The 21,495-nt window shown below is 42.0% G+C and overlaps 1 pseudogene; it reads left to right on the forward strand.

Annotated features, from left to right (window-relative positions):
- Positions 1-9,280: 9,280 nt before the first annotated feature.
- LOC123801156 (protein BEX1-like) lies at positions 9,281-9,648 on the forward strand (annotated as a pseudogene).
- Positions 9,649-21,495: the final 11,847 nt, after the last annotated feature.

Below are 21,495 nucleotides of genomic sequence, written 5' to 3' on the forward strand. Positions count from 1 at the left end.
TTGCACAGATGAGGAAAGAGAGGCTCAAGATATTGTCTAACTGTCCTGTGCCAAGGCCCAGTTGTCAGATGACAGGTCTTCCCTGGTCCTTGGCTCAGTTTCTTAGACACTATGTATCCCTCCTCCCAGCATTATCACTGGCGTGGATGCACATTTGTTTGGCCATGCTCTGCGTACCCTGCAAATGTTCTACAACCCCCTGAAACTTACATGGCTGCAGAAAGCCTCTTCCCTAGGGAGGAGAGCTGCACAGAGAGCTAGAGAAGAGATGGCTTGGCCAGAAACATGGCAGGGAAATAGATGCACCCAGAATGGACCAGTCCTGTTTGAAGTCCTGATGGGGCTTCCTTTGGCTTCTAAGCCAACCACGGCTGGGGAATGAGTCTGATAATTTTCTGGGAAGGAGAGTCTGTGGGAGGACAACAGAAGGACTTTCTGCCCTGCACACACAGGGAAGCATGCTCTGAGAGCGTATATCATCATCTATTTTAAAAATCACTCCTGTGAAAGTGGGCTTTAAAGTGGCTGGGTGGCAATTTTTTTTGCATTGCTTTCTATGCATATTTAAATACATTCCCTCCCCACCAGTTATAGAAGTTGTTTAAACCTCAAACGCCTCAAAGACATAGAGACCTGAGAAAAATATTTTTTATTGAATTGCAGCGATATTTTTTTAATCGAGAAAGCAGTCATCTAAGTGGTTTTTCCTATTTCCTATCTCATGTATAACAAAACACCTCAACAGTAACATAAGAGACAGTATTCAGAAAGCAATTCCAAACACATTAAAAGAGCTGCTTTGGAAAAATGAGTCAAGTGAGTTTTTTCCCCTTTAAAGGCCACAGAAAAAGAAACACCCTTCTAACAGGGTGCTGGGTTGAAAAGGGGATAAGAGGGGGCCACAATATCTCATCTAAAATCTTGCAGGCAAGAGCGTTTATTACTGCAGGAAGCAGAAGTTGAGCCTAGCTTATAAATGAGATCCTGCAGACGAGGGAGATGTATCTTGCTGAAGTATTACTGTACAGAATGAACCTTTAAAGCTTGGACTCTGAAGGCATAAACCATTGTCAAACAAATCTAAACCAATGTATTCATTTTTAATAAAAGAAAATGTGACATAGCATGGCCACAATAATATGTAATTTCATCCTTGCATTTCAATTCTCAAGGGTTATTTAATTCTCCTTAAAACATTACAGAAAACTGCAAGGGGTGAGATGAAAATAAATATTCTCACCTAGAATGATCTTCATTTCATCGGCATTTCCGCTGCCATGGAAAAACAATAGTGGAATACACAAATACGAAGGTCCATCTACGATTTATCTATATAATAATTTTAAATAACCAGTTTGACACATAAATAGAAGGGATGGCTAATTAAAAAAAAACCTATTTAAAGGCCTTTTATTGGGATATTTAAATTTCCAACAAAGAAGGTAACTCCCACAGGAAAGACATAAATATTACTTGTTAAAAATAAAGAGAATTGAACAGACATGGGAGTGTTTTATTAAAAATGGCTCTCGATATGAATAATCTGTGAGGTTAATTGACAAAGCTGTTTTTAAAAATGTTTTCCTTCCTGTGACATTAGGTTTTTGACCTCAGGTTTTTTATCTCTCTCTTTTTCTCTCCCCTGTTTTCCTTCTTGCATTCCTCCCCTGCTGTGTTCAAAGCAGGATTTGTTAGTTATATTAAAAACACATAAACAAGCTGGTAAATGAAATAGAAATAAAAAGCACTGAAACTAAGGACCTTACTACAATCCTCTACAAAACCGTAGACTCTTTCTTCACTGACAATGCAGGTGAATGAGTTTTGTGGTGACCCAGGCAATGTTAGGGCTTCTTTTTCAATGACCAGAGTCTTTAGTTACGTCCCCTCTACCAATGCCCAACATATCAGAGAAAATTCTAGCTTCTGTTGTATAACCGTATTTAATGTAAGGATGCCTTTCTTGAAGATTTTATCATTCAAAGGTACAGATACAATAATCAAACAATGACTTTGTTTTTTGTTTTTTTAATGATTTTTTATTATATTATGTTAGTCACCATACAGTACATCCCCGGTTTCCGATGTAAAGCTCGATGATTCATTAGTTGCATATAACACCCAGTGCACCATGCAATATGTGCCCTCCTTACTACCCATTACCGGTCTATCCCATTCCCCCACCCCCCTCCCCTCTGAGGCCCTCAGTTTGTTTCTCATAGTCCATAGTCTCTCATGTTTCATTCCCCCTTCTGATTACCCCCCCTTTCTTTATACCTTTCTTCCCCAACCGATCATCCTAGTTCTTATGTTCCATAGATGAGAGAAATCATATGATAGTTGTCTTTCTCTGCTTGACTTATTTCACTTAGCATTATCTCCTCCAGTGCCGTCCATGTTGTAGCAAATGTTGAGAATTCGTTCTTTCTGATAGCTGAGTAATATTCCATTGTATATATGGACCACAACTTCTTAATCCAGTCATCTGTTGAAGGGCATCTCGGCTCCTTCCACGATTTAGCTATTGTGGACATTGCTGCTATGAACATTGGGGTGCATATGGCCCTTCTCTTCACTACGTCTGTATTTTTGGGGTAAACACCCAGTAGTGCAATGGCTGGATCATAGAGTAGCTCAATTTTTAACTTTTTAAGGGACCTCTACACTGTTTTCCAGAGTGGCTGTTCCAACTTGCATTCCCACCAACAATGTAGGAGGGATCCCCTTTCTCCACATCCTCTCCAACAATTGTTGTTTCTTGCCTTGTCAATTTTTGCCATTCTAACTGGCGTAAGGTGGTATCTCAGTGTGGTTTTGATTTGAATTTCCCTGATGGCTAATGATTTTGAACATTTTTTCATGTGTCTGTTAGCCATCAAACAATGACTTTGATTCAAAAAAGTCTGGATGCAATTCAAGAAATGCTAACTTTCAGGGATACAGTGTCTAAAACTTTAGTTTCCATGTTGAAGAGAACCTCAAAAAGTTAAGGAGGAAAGAAGTTTGGTAGGTCCCTCAAGAAGTTCAACATAGAATCACCACATCACATAGGAATTCTGCTCCTAGGTATATACCCCCCAAAACTGAAGCCCGTACTCCAACAAATACCTGTACGTGCTTGCTCATATCAGCACTCTTTCTAATAGGCAAAAGGTGGAAACAGCCCAAATGTCTATCAGTGGATGAATAGATAAGTAAATTGTGGTATATAAATACAGGTGAATATTATTCAGCTATAAAGAGGAATAAAGTAACTGATTCATGCTACAACATGGACAAACCTTGAAAACATGCTAAGTAAAGGAAGCCAGAAACAAAAGGCCACATATTGCATGATTCCATTTCTACGGGATATCCAGAAGAGGTCAGTCCATAAAAACAGATGCGGACTGGTGGTCCCAGGGGCTTGGAATGAGGAGCAATTGCTTAATGCACACGGGATGATGAAAAGGTTTTGGAACTAGATAGAGGCGGTGGTTTCCCAATACTGTGAACATTCTAAATGTCACTGAAATGTTCACTTTAAAGAGGTGAGCATAATGTTGTGTGAATTTCACCTCAAAAAAAAAAAAAAGTTAAGGAATGAAAACTCAAAGCCACTGAAATTATAGCTCAGAAAAATATGGACAGGAAGCACCGGACAATCAGAATTTGAGTAAATGAACATGTGATAAGATCAGGAAACAAAAAAAGTGAGCCCAGTGGCAAGTATATTACGAACAAAAAACTTCCATAGAAAAACATTCTTAACAAAAGCAAGCCCTCTCTACTGCAAACTTAGGAGAAGCTCTTTTTAAATGAATGAAATGAAAATAGGTGTTTTTTAAATGTCTATTTTTGAATCAATTACCTAGTAAAAGTCCTAATTCAATTGTTTTGGTGGATAATAGATAACTCATTTATAGTTCATTAAATTATATAATCATCATCAAATGTATTGGTGTACTTCAAGGAGCTTAAATATGCTCCCTCAATCTTATTTACAGTAGAGCTTTGGTCTGTATAGCCCATTTTCTGAAAGTAATGCAAAGGAAAATTTCAGTCTATCTTTGGTCCGTTGTTAAAAAAAAAAAGTCTGAGGAGGTTAGGTTTAAATAATCTTAGCATACAAAACAAAGCATTCTATCAGAATAAGGGATGTGGAGGCATTCTTCAGTACAGAAAGAAGACTAGAGACATCCACATGTTGGGTCTGAGTTATAGAGATGGCACGATAGAGTTATTTCAAATAATTTTAATGATTAGGGTAAGTTAATCTGAAAAAAAAAGGAGAAAAGCAATTTGAAAAAATGGAGACCATGTTGAGTACAATACAGCAGGATAAGAGAGCAAATAGGAAAAAGAAATGGAAAGTGTTCAGGAAGCAATTACTCGCTATCCCAGGGTTCTGCGAGTGATCTAACAGTAGGTGCCCCGGGAGTGGAAAGGGGCCACGGTGAGTGAATAGGACCTGAGGGAAGTAATCAGAGATAAGAATAACGAGTATCAGAGGCACAAGACACAGAATAGAGAGAGAGGATGACAAAGTTTACAGCCTGAACTTCAAAGACATGGCACAATAAGAAAGAAAGCTAAAGCTGAGAACGGAATAAAGGGTCTGCTCGCAAACATTATGAAAATGTAAGATGATGGAATACAAGCTCGCCGAAGGAGGCAGTGAGGGCATGTGACAGAAAGCCCAGAGATGAGGCGCAAAAGCAGTAACATTATCAAACGCATAAATGAGTTTTTAGCCTTCACGTTCAAATGTGTAGATAGGGAAGGTGAAGAGGTGCTGCGGTTCAGAACGTAATTTTCAGAAGAAACAAGTCTGGAAAAGCACAGTCTCATTTTGACTGCAAAATACATAATTAGTCACTGGCAATCAGGGATACAGGGGCCAGAGTTTCTCTCCTAGAAGTTTCAAGGAGATGCGGTCAACAGAAACTACTAAAACAGAGAAACTTAGAGCCTTTCCCAAACACTGACCGTGTCCTCGGGGAAATACCAAACAAATAGCACAAAGTAAATAACGGTAGCAGAAGAAAATCACCAAGAAAAGTGATGAAAGAAATCACTTGTTATTCTAGATCATGTTTAGAAACAAATGTGAAAATCAAGGAGCATATTTAACTATTTATTTGAAACAGATCTCCCACTTCAGAACCCGTTCAAAAATATTTATATTTATGTATACATATTGGTATCAAGCCAAGTGTGCTGTCTTAATGACTGTTAATTATGATTTCAAATGTCAAATGATATGGTTTTGCATCCAATTTTGTCTCTTCGAGCTGTCACTTAAATACTTCCAAGTGTCAGTTTTCTGATCTGTGGGAGGGAGCTAAGGGCATCTCCAGGATATGCCACTTGGCATCGAAAGGACGGTATGAGATAATGTTGTGATGAACTCTGCAATTGGTGAGACACTATATTAATATTAATTTGGTTGTCACTATTAGTATTACTTATCATTAATGGTCATATTGCCAGTATGTCTCAGTCAACATGGAAAGGGGAAAAAAGGTTATGGTCAAAACAATATAAAGCTTATTGGGTCTAGATGTAACATGATGCTAGAGAAAATAACGAGCTCACTTTTTTCCTCCAGAATTGTTTTAATTAAATGCTATATTTTATTAACAACCATAGTTTTGTCATAAAAGAGGAAAGATGCACATTAAAAAATGCTTCAAACAGAAATTAGTCCAGTGTAATTAGTGTGAATGATCAAAATACCAGCATATAAGGGTACATGTGCCCTATTATAAAAACCAGGTGTTTAAATAAGATAAAACTGCCTCCTGAATCAATAGGGGATTTGAGCTGAGTTATGCTTTTCAAATATAGAAAAGATTGTTTCTAATTGCTTTTTCCATAGGTACCAAATTTGTACGCATTATAAAAATGTTTCAAAAAGAAGTTATCAATGTGATGTGAACATTTGTATGCATTTCAGCCACTCTCAATGTATCTTTGCCCTAAGAAAGGGAATTTAAATATCAATCTAGTATAGAATAATAGAAGAGAAGATGCTAACCAAAATGGAAGGGAAAAACATTTCTTCCAGAATCTCGAGTTTAGCATAGAAATTTCTGCATAGATTTGGAATCCTGGGAGGGGCATGGAAAGATGGAACAAGGTTCTGAAAGAGGCAGAGAGTAACTGGCTCAAGAGACAGGTGGTGGGTTTGGCTTTAAAAAGAAGGGAACACCTGAGCCTCTGAGACAAGGGGGAAGGAGCAGAGTGCAGGGGTGAATGCAAAGAGTTTATAAATAGGGGGTCAGGATTTAAGAAAGGTCATACTAAATGGCCTCAATTTTCTTGATTAATTGGGAGGCGAGATTATCTTCTGAGAGTGGGGCAGGCAGGGGCAGGTGGGGGGAGCTAAAATTAAAAGCAAAACCAAATGAAGCATTAGTCATTGTCACAGATCCAGGACTGGGATTAACCCTAGGAAAAGCGACACTTCTTTTTTTTCTTTTCTACATCTTTTCCCAAAGATGGCCATCTAGAATCCTAAATCTTTCACATGACTGTCAGGTTCTCCTTCAATCGTCTGTGGCACTTCCATACTCTTTCGCATACATATTCCTCATTAGGCTGCTGAAGACACACAGGGTGCAACACCTGGGTGATGCCATCGGTTATGTGTCCAACTTTTGGTTTTGGCTCAGGTCATGATCTCAGAGTCATGGGATCGAGCCCCACATCAGGCTTTGTGCCGAGCATGGAGTCTGCTTGGGATCTCTCTCTCTCTCTCTCCCTCTCCCTCTGCCCCAACCCCCTGCACATGCTGTCTCTCTCTCAAATAAATAAATTATTCTTAAAAAAAAAAAAAGACACACATAGTTTGTGTTTTGCTCTGGTTGAAATAACTGATACATTAATCTCCAATTCTCCCAGGTTACCCATGCTTGCAAAAACTGGTTCTTCTCAGACTGATAAGAGAGATGATTCCCAGGGCCTGATGCATGAGGCTGTCTCCTAGCAATAACATCATTATGAAACCTTGGTTCCTGCTAAATATCTTCGTCTCTGAAGGTAAGATTCTGGGGGAAATGCCTGCAATCTGTACTTACTTCAGGGTTTCAAAGGAAGCAGTCAGAGGGTGAAGTCAGTTGGCCCTCTTCCTTACAGTTGCCAAGAAACAACTTCAGGATCTTGTCCCTTCCATTTTTACCAAAAAAATGTATCAGATTAAGAAAAGTTTGAGTAGCTTACCAACAAAGCTCACCTGTCTGATTAGTAATAATAAGCATCTTTTTACCCCTCAAACATCGGCAAAGATTCTGCCCTTGGCCCAAACTCTAATCAGGCTCCTCCCCTAAGCTCTTCTTTTTAACTAAGCCTCAACTTTTGAACCTCTGTGTTCATCTCTGCATTGTCCAATTTCAGCAAGAATCCTGCTAAGTTAGTTTAGCCAGAATCCTCATCCTCTGTATCTTGTCACCCCCAACAGCCAATTTCATTTCGCACTGTTTCCCTGGCCTGCCTTCAGCAAGGATCCTGGTAGGTCGGTTTTGCCAGAATCCCCTTACCGCTGATGTTTCCTCTTAGTAATTTTCCATCTACTGATCCCCACCCTGCTCCTTGACTCTAAATTCTCACTTTTCCTGGTTGTAATCAGGGTTGAGCCAATCCCTCTTCTCCACTGCAAGACCCCACTGCAGGGGTCCCCACACCTATTGTGATAGTCCCCCCAGAATAACATCTGCCTTACCATTCTTTAAGTGTCATGAATTTTTTCTTTAACTACATCAACAGTTAGATGTAGACTTAGAAAGGTGACCAAAGATTCAGTCCACATAACATAAATCTGACAAACCACAGTGAAGTGGGACCCACAATGTCACAGCATCTGGTGAAATAATTGTCTTGCTTTTGGACAAGTCCCCCAGGTAGATCGAAAAGAGCTGCATTGGTTTATGGCTACATTTAAGGCAAACACGTTGGTGGAACTTCCGGGAGGGAAGTCTGCTGCCAATTCTATAAGGAAGCCCCCTTGAATCTTTGATTAACCTTTATCAAGTCCTGTAAGAGTTGTTCAAATTGGCTGGTCCAGAAGGATTTTGGACTCCTAGGGCTGGAATATATGTGAAACTTTTAAATGTAAATACCATACATGCATAAAGAAGACAGGAGCACATATGTCCGCTAAGCCTAACCCATTCTGAAGGCACAATTTCATTGCCTACTCTTATCCATAGCCAATCCACTTGGAAAATCAAATTTGTGGGTTGTCTACACCACAATAGTAAAGCCCTAGATGTGTGGCCAGGAGAAAGGAAACGACGAAGCTGTACGATGTACTGAAATAGCTGGGACTGCTTCAGAGAGATAGAGGCTCTATTACCCAGGGCACAGCCTGTCTCCTCACTAACGATCAGCCCATGAAAGGCTGTTGCTGGAGCTCCTCCCACTCGTGTCGGAGCGTTGAGAATCGCTGGTTTGATATGGAGCACTGAGTTGAAAATTATGCATCTCAGACATCAGCAAAGACCCAGGAACCAATCAAACGTGAACACCCGAGGACAGGCAAAATGGGATGGCATGATCGGATTTAAGCACATTTACTACCTCACCTTCCAACCATCCAACTATTAATAATTGTAGTTCTTCAACAGGAGAGGAAAATGCATTAAAGAGGCTGCTGTGAGTCACTTTGTTTTATCCTAGGTGAAAACAAATGTAATCTAAGAAGCTCTTCCTTTGTCATTAGAAAATAACATCCCTGTCTGTTCATAGCAGTATATCTGTGTCGATTTCATGATTTTAACAACATACGATAGTTACGTAAGAAGCGATTGTTGGTGAAAGCTGGGTGGGGGTTACACGGAAACTCTTTTGCAACTCCTTATGAGTCTTGTACCAGAACAAAACAAAAAGATCCTTTGCATACAAATTTGTCTCAGTGTATTTCCAGTGATCTATGAGAAAAAAATTATCTGCATCATTAGCAGAGTGCTTCCCTTCCTAACCTTGTTCCAGATTTCTACGTTACCTACTGTTTCAAGGTAGTAATGGAGGAGGTGTGAGGACTAGGTCCAGTCTATGCAGGTGCAGTATAGGGACAGAAATGTATTAAGACTTGGATATTTGTCACCTGGCCATTGCTTGCTCCCTTCCTTCTCAGTACCTGCTTCCGGCGGTCCCAGAGGCGGGCAGGCTGGGGGCGGCCCCAGAGAGTAGGAGGCACAGGGGGAGCTGGTGTGTGTGGTCTAAGTGTCACTGCGACGCACTTGAGTTGAGAATCGAGAATCGGGAGGAGGAGGAGACTACAAGGATAGGCCCAGGAACAATGGTGTCCAAAGAGGGACAAGCAGCAAAAAATCTCAGCATGGACCATGCCAACCAGGAAAATCAAAAAAAAGATGAAAAGGAGCAAGTTGCTAATAAAGGAGAGCCCTTGGCCCTCCCTTCGGAAGCTGGTGACTATCGTGTGCCTAGAGTAAATCCCGGGCAGTTCGGTGTTAGGCAGCCCATCCTGCAGTGTAGCTGGGACATGATTCAGAGGCCTGGCACTGCAGGCAAGGATGGGAAGAGAATATGGAAAGGACTGGGGAGGAGGTGAGACAGCTGAGGGAAAAGCAAGTCAGTCACTGTCTGCGGGCAGTTAGCCCTGACCCTCCTCACCATGACCATCATGAGGTTTGCCTTATGCCTTGAATCCTGATGTTTGCCCTGAAGTTAATAGGAAGACACACCTGCTTCCTAAACTTACATGGGCTTGATGTACCTTTGTTGTAAACCTTTTGGTGTTACGTGTCTCCTGTGGGTCTCCTATGACCAGCTTTTAATTGAATGTTGTATTGTGACCCAATCTGTAAGATTCTGTCAGCCCAAGGTTTCACCCTACTGCATGGCAGGACACTCATTATAAGTTATGATGTTAATAAAGCAGTTTAAAAGGAAAAAAAAAGGAAGAAGAAAGAAAGAAAAGACTTCTGGATATTTGTCATATGTTGGGAAACAAAATTCGCAAAGCCCCTGGTTTATGAAGGTGTGGTGCAGCGGGCGCAAGCTGGGAATACCCGAACACACAATTTATGACCCATTCCTGAATTGGGCCCTTGGTTTGGCCCAGGGACTGGCATCCCTCTTAGGGGCCAAGAAGGGAAGGAAGGCCAACCTGCTGACCCTTTTACCTCCTCTATTTATATCCCCGCCCCCATCCTTGTGAGCTAGATGAGACAAGAGCAGGTCCAGGCCTCACTGGCTCACCCAACTACCTAAGACTGACTAGCAATTGTCCTTCTCTGAACTGGGTCACGCAGACCGATGATGCTCCCATGTAATCCCCACCGCTCAGTAATCCAGCCCCACCCCCACTCAGGCCAAACCTTTCTCTAATTTCCCACGAGGCCAAAGCAAGGCCCTGTTTTTAGACGGGTTCTAACAGCAGCTTTAACTTCTTCCGTTGGCCTATCTTGTTCATGATCATTCCACGTGAAGTGACTACGCCACAGTTGCTTGAGCACCTGTTCTGCCTGAGATGGCGAAGGCATGTAGAAGAAAACGTTAGCACCACGCTTGTCAGCTGGCTATGCGTGTCGGCCGATTTGGACACTGATCATGAGTCTCCAGAAATATGCAAGAGAGGTGAATGGGAGAGGTAAGGGTCCTCATCTCCATATGCATCTGATTCCCACAGCATCTCTACTGCTGGCCTGATGTGTGGCTGATGTGGGAAAGGTCTCAGATGAGCTATGGATAAAGCACTGAGTGAGAGTGCCATGAAATCTGCTGGCCAAGCCAATTCTTCACTGGGATGGTGGCATTGAGAATCAAGGGGTAAGTGTGAGGAACACAAACCAGAGAAGATACCAGCCGTGAGAAGACAGAAAAAGGCAAGGCACAAGAAATGGAAGGGAAGTGTACACATACTATTAACCGGAGCCATTTGTGCAGATGAAAGCAAATTATAAGCAATTTCACAGCATTTAGCCTAATAAACAGTGGCTCGGTATGCTCTCACCTATGATATACTTCAAGAAATAAATCAGCTAAGTCATGTCACTGATTAGTTTATCCATCCGTGTAGTCATTCAATTGACAATAATTTCTTGAGCTTCTACTATGTGCCAGGTATTGTTCCTGGCACAGGGTTTCAGCAGTGAGCAGGATATCCAAAAATCGCTGCCCTCACAGAGCTGACATTCTGGTAAAGAAAGACAGAGAATTCACAAAATGTGTGTATATGTGTGCACGCGTGCGCAAAAGCAGGGAATATATATTATGTTAGTATTTATATGTACATATAGTATTACTATCTATCATGGAATGACTAACATAAATCTAACACTTTGTATGTATGTATGCATGTATGCGTGTGTGCGTGTGTTATGAAGAAAAATACGTGGGTGAGAAAGATAGGGAGAGACAGCACGTATGGTATGCAACTGTAAGTAAGGTGAGTAAGAAGACTTTATGGATATTTGCCCTTTGAGCAAAGATCTAAGGGAGATTATGGAGGGGAGCCTGGCTGGCTCAGTCCTTAAGCGTCTGCCTTTGGCTCAGGGCGTGATCTCGGCATTACAGGATCGAGCCCTACATCAGGCTCTCCCGCTGAGAGCCTGCTTCTTCCTCTCCTACTCCCCCTGCTTGTGTTCCGTCTCTCTCTGGCTATCTCTGTCAAATAAATAAATAAAATCTTTAAAAAAAAAATAAAGGAGATAATGGAGTCATCCGTGAGAATATCTGGAAGAAGAACTTTCAGGCAGAGGGAGCAACAGAAACAACAAGGCGACTCAAATGGACCGAGTGAAGGGGAGCATAATAGGAGGGAAAGTCAAACCAGAAATGGAAGCATATCATACAGGACATGGGAAAGATTTGTCTTTCACTCCAAGTGGCAAGGAAGCCACTGGAAGATTTTGAGCAGAAGAGAATGATGCTCTGACTTATATTTGTAAAGAATCACTCTGGCTGTTCTGTTGAGAAAAGACCCTGTAGGAGCAAGCATGGAAGCAGGGGAGGAGTTAGACAACTATTAATTCAGGGGAATTCAGGGGAGAGGGGGAGTGATCGTGGCAGACATGGGGAGGCGTGGTCAGACTGGAGGCCTAATTTGAGGGTAGAAGGAATAGGCTTTGCAACAAGATTGGACAGGAGCTGTGAGAGAGTCAGAGGGGTAAGGAAGACTGAAGTTTTTCATCTGAACAACTGACCGAATGGGTGGAATGGGAGAAACTATGGTGGCAGCAGTTACAGGGATGTAAACCGTGAAGAGTCCAGTTGAGATTGTGTTAAATTTAAATTGTCTGTTAGACATCTAAGGTTCATAATATGATCACGTTCACTCCAGAGCCAAACCCCTAAACATTTTCACATATGTATAATTTTTAAGTCCGCTCAGATGATCGTGTGGCTATAAATACCTAGTTATTTAAAATTAACTTTCCTTTTATGTTATCCCACATATTAACATATTCTTTTTCCAAATGAACAGGAATTGTAACTGACTGCAAAGAGTGTTATACAAGAATAAACAAAAGTAGAGTTTGATCCAACTTATTTAGCATATTAATCACACCATTTGGAAATCTTTGCACTAAAAAGAAGCAAACATGAACACATTCTTCTGTTCCGCCTAATGTTGATTTCATTTTCAAAGTCATCTGTGTTGTCAATACTATAAAAATTAAAATCTATTGATCCTACTTTATCCATATGTACACGAGAAGTAAAATCTGGCTATTTCTATTTTTTTAAATCCATGAGCTTATAACTGGCGTTCAGTCAAGCAGGACTGTAATTTGCTCATATGTTCTCTTTATTTTTTTAAAGTTCAGCTTATTTGACTCTCTGGTGTCAGAACAAATGTGTCCAGAGTCTTCCAAAAGCATGCACGTTATCCCTTCTTCCTTGACAGGGTCCCAGAAAACTCGGGGTCTGAGCCCATAGGGCTCAGAACACAGGTTGTGCTGACCCCAGGCTAGTGGGTCGTGGGGATCACCACGACTGTGGATCAGAGACAGATGGATATGCGAAGCAGAAATACAGTTATATGCATGTCAGTATTTCTGTGCTTGAACTCGTTTAACTTGGGCATTTTATCACATCGATCATTTGTTTCAACAGCTTTTCAGTAAACAATAAAAAGACCCTGGATTTCAATTAGCAGGAGAAGTTCCTGGATGGCCAAAAGAATGAAAAGAGAAATGAGGGAAAGATGCAGTACAGGATAAGGATAGAATCTTTTTTAAAAAGGAAGGTAGTAAAGGAGGGAGGATAGTAGGGAGAGGGGCAACCAGTGACCCCCCCCAAATCCAGCTGTGTGTTTATTATATTGTCCCCAGTTTTTATGTCCCTCCAGTTTCCCAGCTGCTATTGTGGTAGGTAGTTTTGAAGATTCTGACTAGGCTATTTGGTGATTTCCCTCCATTTCCTTGCTCTCCCCACCACCCTTTTTTTCTATTAACCCCCAGAGAGCTTTGATAGAGATAAGCATGCCTATTAGCTTAAATGTAACATTTTGATCTAAATAAAAGTCCAGCGTGAGTAGCTGATGATACAATTAACAGCATACTCTGTTTTAACCTCAGGATGACCCAGGATTCCTTCTCAACACCTCCAAAAGAAAGACCAGACTCCTGGTAGTCGGCGAGAATGGCAATGCATCCGCAATCTTGTGCTCAGCCTGCTATGGGAGACAATAAAGTGCTTCAATAGGGAAGGCTGCAGACTGGTATTTTTAAATTAAATCATTCAGATAATTGCACAATTCTTGATATCATTACGCTAATATACACCTAGACCAAGCTAAAGGCTGGTCTGCCTAGTAATGTTCTATGCAACCGCTTAAGTGCTTAGGTATGACCACTGAGATTGCCTTCCTATGTTCTTTTTCAGTTGCTAGATTTAAAAGAAAAGTAAGCAGGCCAAAAAAAAAAAAAAAAAAAAAAAGCTAGACAGAAGAAGGAAAGATGAGTGATTTGATCATCACGAACCCCAGAGCCCTGTTAAAAAGTATTTGTACTTTAAAAAATCTTTTTTGCTGAAAGCTTTTTCAGGAGAAATAAATTATACTGACTCTATATAAATAAAAGCAGAAAGAGCAAAGACGAACATGAACATATATTACCAATGCCATTCATCAAATATAGTTGACACTTCAATCTAATCCGGCAAATGAAAACACAGAAGTTTATAGAGTTATAGGAAGTAAGCAATTTAAACATACCAGGGCACAAGGTCATCCAACAGCACAACTAGGAAGATGTTCCCTTTTCTTCTCTCTTTTTCTTTCTTTCTTTCTTTCTTCCGTTTGAATCTCTCAAATCCCGATGGATATCCATCCTTCTCACAGGGTGAGGTGATCTTTAAATCAGATAATCAATAATAGCGGTCCAAAGTTCCTTAACAAGTCCACCTTCCTCTAATGTCATAAACTAAAAGGACATTTCATGCATTTCATACTGTCATTATGGTGCCAGGTTTCCCTCTCCATAATAAAGTCATACATTTCTTAACTAATTAGTTCATTAATTTTAAATGTGATTCCCAGTAAAAAATCTTTGAGATAGTTAATCTTTCTTAAAAGTGTGTGAGGTTGTAAAAAAACAGTTCTTGGAGCCCTGTCACCCCCCAATCACTAACGGTCTGACTGGGTGGGGCAATGCAGGGCTGCGAAAACATATCCCATTTGTTTTTGGGAAGCAAACCTCCAAGGCTGCTTTATAACCAGAAATCATATCCATGTCATGCAGATGCTGCGGTAAACTTTACGGTTCCAATTAGGAACGGACAGTTTTCAATGCACTGCTCAAACACTTTGCTAGTCTATATGTAAATACTTCACTAAAACCACTGAACGGTGATGGGGTTCAATATTAATATCGCAAATTAAAGATGACATCGGAATGCCAACTATCCAGAAGAGCGATCAGCGCCCGTGGCAAGGCAATAATCAGCGGCCTAAGCAACTTTCAAGCACCGTGGGGGAAAAAACAAATGTGATGGAGCTTGGAAACGGCACTAGTGCGTGAAGAACATACCGTATTAAAGAGCAACTGCTGATTGACCCGGTGATGAAGTGGAGGATATGACCATATGCTTCCATAAAGGACATTTGGAAATGGCTCCCAGATGATCCCCCGAGAACTCTTGACTATTACCTGGTGGATTTCCATTAATTGACAATGTAAACTTTATCTGTAACAGTGACATAAGCTGTCAAAATAACTGCCTGCCCTCCTGGGAGGAAAAAATTACCTGAATAATTACCTGGCCCAGCCTATGTTCCCCGACAGAAATAGCAAAGTGTTATGATGGCTGGATTTCCCTTCAGTGTTGTAGGCATTGCCTTGGAAAGAGGAATGGTTTCCACTTCTTTCGTCAGATACTTCGAAAAGGGAAAGTAGGTAGGTTAACGTGGGGAATAGGAATATAACACAAGAGGTAGAAGATGAGTCAACGCAGAGTTTATAATCCCAAGCATGAGGCCCTCTGCCGTATGCTAAGAATACTGTTCTGGGGGCAGCTGGGTAGCTCAGTCATTAAGCGTCTGCCTTCGGCTCAGGTCATGATCCCAGGGTGCTGGGATTGGGTCCCGCGTCAGGCGGGGAGTCTGCTTCTCCCCTTCCCATTCCCCCTGCTTGTGTTCCCTCTCTTGCTGTCTCTCTCTGTCTGTCAAATAAAGAAATAAAATCTTTAAAAAGGAAAAAAAAAAAAGAATACTATTCTGGGTCTGCTTCCTTTGGTAAATCATGGTTTCCTTCTAGAGATTCATCAAAAAGACCGTGTAAGAGGGTCTACACTGATGGCACCAGGCACAAGGCCTAAATCCAAGAATCTCCACAGAAGAAACTGTGCAATTCTATCCAAGACATGGCACTGCCACTTCTTCCTTGATGCGAAGGTGAGAGGAGAAATGTTGAGACTCTCTCACGACTCCCTTCGGCCGAGTCTGCCCTGGCTCCCCCGGAGAAGCCCCACCCTGAGCGGCTGCTCCTGCTGGAGCTGGGGCCTGGTGGGGCTGATCCCCACGGGCCTCCTCTCCAGCAGGCGCTTAGACCTGGGTGGTAGGCTGGGGCCAAGGCCCCTTGTGCCCATACTGCCTTTCTTTGAACTACATCTTCCCACGAGTTATTCTGCTTCCAAGCATGGGAATAAAGACCTGGCACCATGCGGGACATGGAGCCACCCCACCGTGAACACCTGTTCCCTCACTTTCCCCATAACTACGGAAAGTTCCAGTCTTCTGAAGTTGGATAGCATCATTTCCACTGGTTTCCTGAGATCACCTCCTAAACACACAATTTTTGTTAGAATCCTTGTCCAGGGTCTTCTTCTGGGGAAACTCAAACTAAGACACTTAGTTGGTGCCTGTGTCAACAGCAACAAGGCAGGCCCTGTCAGCAGGTGAATGAAGTAAGAAATGACCATAAACAGTGGTGTCTTATGCAAATCTGGATGACTTCTATTTACAGCCTTCCCTTTCCTGAACATTCTTGTTTTCTAAGAGGCTTTCAACTCATATTAGAAGAAAAGAAACAGGCTATGGAAACGGTACTAAAGAGAAGGTGGCTTTGTACTCTAATTGCTGTGAGCGGAGAGAGAGGGTGTGAAGAAGGGTGGCCACGTGGGGTTGAGATTTTTCTCCCCGGCACCTTCTCCAGGAGGCTGCCACAAATGGGAGGATGTGACATGAGAGCAATCTTCCTGTAACAATCACCCACCGCCACTGTACAATCCATAATGGCTGTAATAGAGAAAGCAAACAGTAATAAAGGCACATTATTACCTTGCCTCTGTGAGACCAAACAATGCTCAGGTTGATGGAGGGTACACTTTCATGTCTCCGGAAAAGTCCATATTTCTGGATATCACTGAACTACCAAGACTTTTCCTAAGGTGAGGTTAAAAAATAATTGTGGTTTAGGCGTCTGTTTCAAAAGGAGAACAAACTGCTATTTAAGTTCTGTGTGAGAACAACAGAGACCCTGAACATAGACAGAGGCTCTGACCCATTGTATAGCAAAAGAAAAATAAAGCTGGGGCTGTCCATGAATACCTGCCTTGAATTCAGGAGTAGTTGGAGTGGGTAGGACAGGCAGGGGGTGTGGTGGTTTTTTAATGGCCACGGCAGCAGAGATGTTGACACGGGCATTGTTCTTGGGGAAAAAGCTTCCATTCCGTGAGATACTTGTCACACTCCAATTAAAGACAGATTCATTGTCAACGGGTTGTAGATGATCGGTTTCTTTCCACCTGTAGTTTGTCTAGTGCCAAAAAATCTTACATAAAGAAAAAGTTAGAGGCCGAGAAGAGCTTTTTATAAGTCCGGAGTGGGAAAATATTGCCACTTAAAAAATACTATTTCTGAAAGAAAGCAGAGGTGTCAGAGACAAAGAGAAAAAGAGGGAGATGTGTCAGTCAGTCAATAGTATTTATTGAACACTCACTGTGTGGGGAGAACACAAAGGGCATAATAGACTCAGCACTTGTGCTCCAGGAGCTTGGAAACTGATGGAAGGACAGGCATTAACAGGAGGAAACCCTTGTAAAGCATACAATTAATTGCAACTTTGAAGAGGTGTGTGTGTGTGTGTGTGTGTGTGTGTGTGTGTGTGTGTGTGTGTAAGCGTGTGTGGGCGCATTCATGTTCGTTTGTATTTAAAGGGAGCTTGAAAGTAAGAAACAGCCATGGTAATGAAATCAGAGAATAAACACCACTGAACACAGGAGAAATGATACGAGAATACAAATTATCCTGTAGCACTTTTGTCTTTCAGTTGACTCTTCCCTGAGTGTAAATCTGAAGCAGAAATATAACACAGGATACCTTTCTTGTCATTGGGACATCGAGTCACTGGCATCCTACCATGTCTGATAGCTACGGCTTCAAAGATATGCATCATACGTATTACTGTTCCACCTCGTGGAAGTGATCTGACTTGAAAATGCGATGACAGGGAGCCATATTGGGGAACAGAAATTGTTTACGAAATTGCTTGGTCTGTTGGTGAATCCAGGCCTTCATTTAGAATTCATTATTTTATAAACTGCACAAAGGGATTTCCAAGTTGTCAAGCTTGGTTTGTGAAAAATAAAATAAAAAGATATGATAAAATGTCTGGCACAAGCTTTTCTGACTTTAATTTTTTTTCTCCGTACTATTCATCTTCTCAGTCATAGCGGGTACTCCATCAGCTGTGATAGCTGCTATTTTCTCTGGATTTAGATCAAACAACCTCAGAACATCCATCAGGGCCATTTTTACATCCTTTCTCCTTTGATGCCAAACCCCAAAGATTCCCCATCATGTACAGTCTGCAAGTTGTGGGGCTGACGAGCATTAGTAACCTTGGAGTGTCACCCAGATACCCGCTTTCATCCTAGAGGAGGCTAATGAATTGTGCTGCAACCAACTTGGTCTTGAAATGATTTTTCTTCAGGTCACCTTTCATAGTTAAAATAGTTTGCTTTCTTCTAGTTTACTTTTCGTCTGCCGAGTGAGAGCGGCAGAGAGGACTGAGCCTGGGGACAGGAGTGTCTGGAGCACAAAACTGTGATAACCGCTTTCAACACTGTGTATTTTTTAAGCATCTGGGCAAAATTCTAATTTCCTAATGTCCTCATTTGCTAAATGTTATTATAAAGGCAGAGTCCACAGCGTAGGATTTTCAACTTTTTTTTTTTTTGAAGATTTTATTTCTTTAACAGAGAGAGACAGCCAGCGAGAGAGGGAACACAAGCAGGGGGAGTGGGAGAGGAAGAAGCAGGCTCCTAGCAGAGAAGCCTGATGTGGGGCTCGATCCCAGAACGCCAGGATCACGCCCTGAGCTGAAGGCAGACGCTTAACAACTGCGCCACCCAGGCACCCTGGATTTTCAACTTTTTAAGCATAAGATTCCCTTAAAAAATAAATACATAACTATATGCACATAATCTGCTTTGAATATATGTGAGTGTAAGAAATTAAAGTTTGGCCGAGATGGTTAAAAAATACACAGTGTTAGGGGCAGGGATCAAAATTTTGTGCCCCAGATTCTTGTCCTTGAGTCTGATCTTTGCCATTTTTACTTGGCAGGTGAAAAGTAAACTACAGGGGCACTCAGTCTGCTAAGCCTTCAACTCAGGCCATGATGCCAGGGTCCTGGGATAGAGGCCCTGCTCCTGCTCTCTCTTGCTATCTCTGTCACTATCTCTGTCTCTCTCTCTCTCAAAATAAATAAATAAATAAAATCTTTAAAAAAAGTAAGCTACAAGAAAGCCAATGATAAACTACGAAAGATGATCTTTAAAAAAATCACTTCACACGTGTTCCCATCTAGAATTACCTATATTTGGTACACCTTACAGGAGAAAATGCAGAATGACATAAAGTGAACTTACTAAAACTTTCAGTGACTCTGTATTTTATTAAGAACAATAGCAACTCCACATACTCTCTGACAGGCTAGTACACACACGTGTGAGATGTATCAAGGGTCAGTGCAGGCTGGGCATGCATAAAAATTTGCCTATTCTTCAAAATAACGGTTTGGCAGATTTAAGAACCACTGCTCTAGGTGTACAATAGGCAATAACTATTTCTGGTCTATAATGTGCTCACAGTAGAGAAGAGCGTTGATGTGGCCCAAGTCAAGCGTTCGAACTCAGGAGTCACGCGTTTACGTAGCTTATATTTGTCGAAGAGTAGCCACACGCATTCACCACTGTTTACTCACCCACTGCTTAAGACAGAATACATCCTCAAAATCTCAGATCCAAAGAAATTAATGAATGCATCTCTGTAAACTAAGTTTCCTTCCCTCTCCCCAGCTTAGGGCTGTTCCTGCAGTCATCTGCATGACCCACATCCTCATGGACTCCCACCCTCCCCAGCACCTGTCTGGCCCTGGGCCCTTGGAAAGCCCCGCCCACCGGGTGTTTCCCTCTGCGCCTGCCCCCCCGCCACTGGCACGTGCTCCGCCGGGGCCGGCTCGCGCGCGCCGCGCCCGCAGATCCGCTTGAGGGCGCCAACGCCCACCCTGAGAAGGCGCGCGCTCCCGGAGCCGGAGCAGCCGGCCCGTCTTTGCAGAGGACTGTCGCACGCAGTCCCTGACCACTTCGCATCCACGCTTCACCTTGCCGGCCCCAGGAGAGGAGGGAGTGCCTCTCTTTCCCACTTTGTGTCACCCTTTCTCAGCTAGGCATCCAAAGAGCAGGTATTTCACCTAACCCACCTCCCTCTCCCCTCCCCGCCACCTCCCCCCCACCGCCACCTCCCCCCCCCCGCCACCCCTCCCCCCGTGAAAACAGCTCCCTGGGCTTCTCCCGCCCCCACTATCCCACCCATATCTGAAATGTGCCCCATGATGTCCTCTCAGGCCTTGAGGCCCCGACGCCTGTCCGGCACCCCCATCCCCACTGCCGTGTCTTGGGGGCAACTACCACAGCGCCTCTCTGACCTTCCCTGCATCCGAATCACCTGGGCACCTCGTTAAAATGCAAATTCTGTTTTAGTCAGGCTGCCCTGGGCCTGCATTTATCAGCAGGGGCAAGGCTCAAAATTTTAGGGGCTACAAAAAACTCAGTAATCAACATAAATAATATTCTAAAGCAATATTAATAATAGCTAATTCAATATTTGAAATGTAATATTTATTTATAATCAAATTGTTTTAATATATTAAAATTAATGTTTATTACCCATTAAATATTAATAGAATATTTATAGAAATATTTAATTAATGCAATATAGATAATATTTAATGCAATATTTTGAAAAATGCAAATCAATGCCAGAAACATCCGTGATGAACAAAATATCCAAATTTTAAATACAGGATTCAAGATCCCAAGTGATGTTGACCATATTTTCAGCAGTAAGGTCGCATAGCCAAGAACATTTTAACTTCCTCTGAGGAGTTACCCTTCCCCACCTCATTTTGCCAATTAGGCATCAGTCTGCTAATTTGTGCTTGCTAAGACCATGAACATATCTAGGACATCTCATCTTGTCTTACCACAACCATGTGAAGTATTATAATTAGCTGAGGAAACATATGAGCAGTGGTTCTCAACTGGGCACTTAGCAGTGCCTGGAAACATTTTGGGTTGTCACAGATCTGGGTGGTCTTCTGGCATCTCGCGGGGAGGTGCCGAGGTGGAACTCAGCATCATACAACACATAGGGCAGCTCCTCACAACAAAGAATTACCTGTCCCATAATGTCAATAGCGCCAGGGTTGAGAAACCGTGCTATCAAAACAGGATACTATATATAGATTACGTCATAGATAATAGACATGGTAACTGAGTTTGAACTAAAGTTTTCTGATTTTTAAGTTTTTTTCTATTCATCATCTTCCCCCAGCAGAAAGAAAGCATTTCTACTTTTAACCCTGGGCATTGACTTAGTCACAATATTTCCTCTTTGTGTGTAAAGGTACAATATAAGAAAATTAATACTCTCGGAGTCTTTGGGGAAAAGCCCGTTGGGTGACAAATAGAAAAGGTTAGGAAGAGTTGCTAAATGTTACCAATTCAGAGCCAATTAAGGATACAAGCCCATTGTGGTTGTGT

Source organism: Ursus americanus, chromosome 10, assembly GCF_024610735.1.
Source record: "Ursus americanus isolate L20-20 chromosome 10, mUrsAme1.1.p, whole genome shotgun sequence".
NCBI classification, from domain to species: Eukaryota; Metazoa; Chordata; class Mammalia; order Carnivora; family Ursidae; genus Ursus; species Ursus americanus.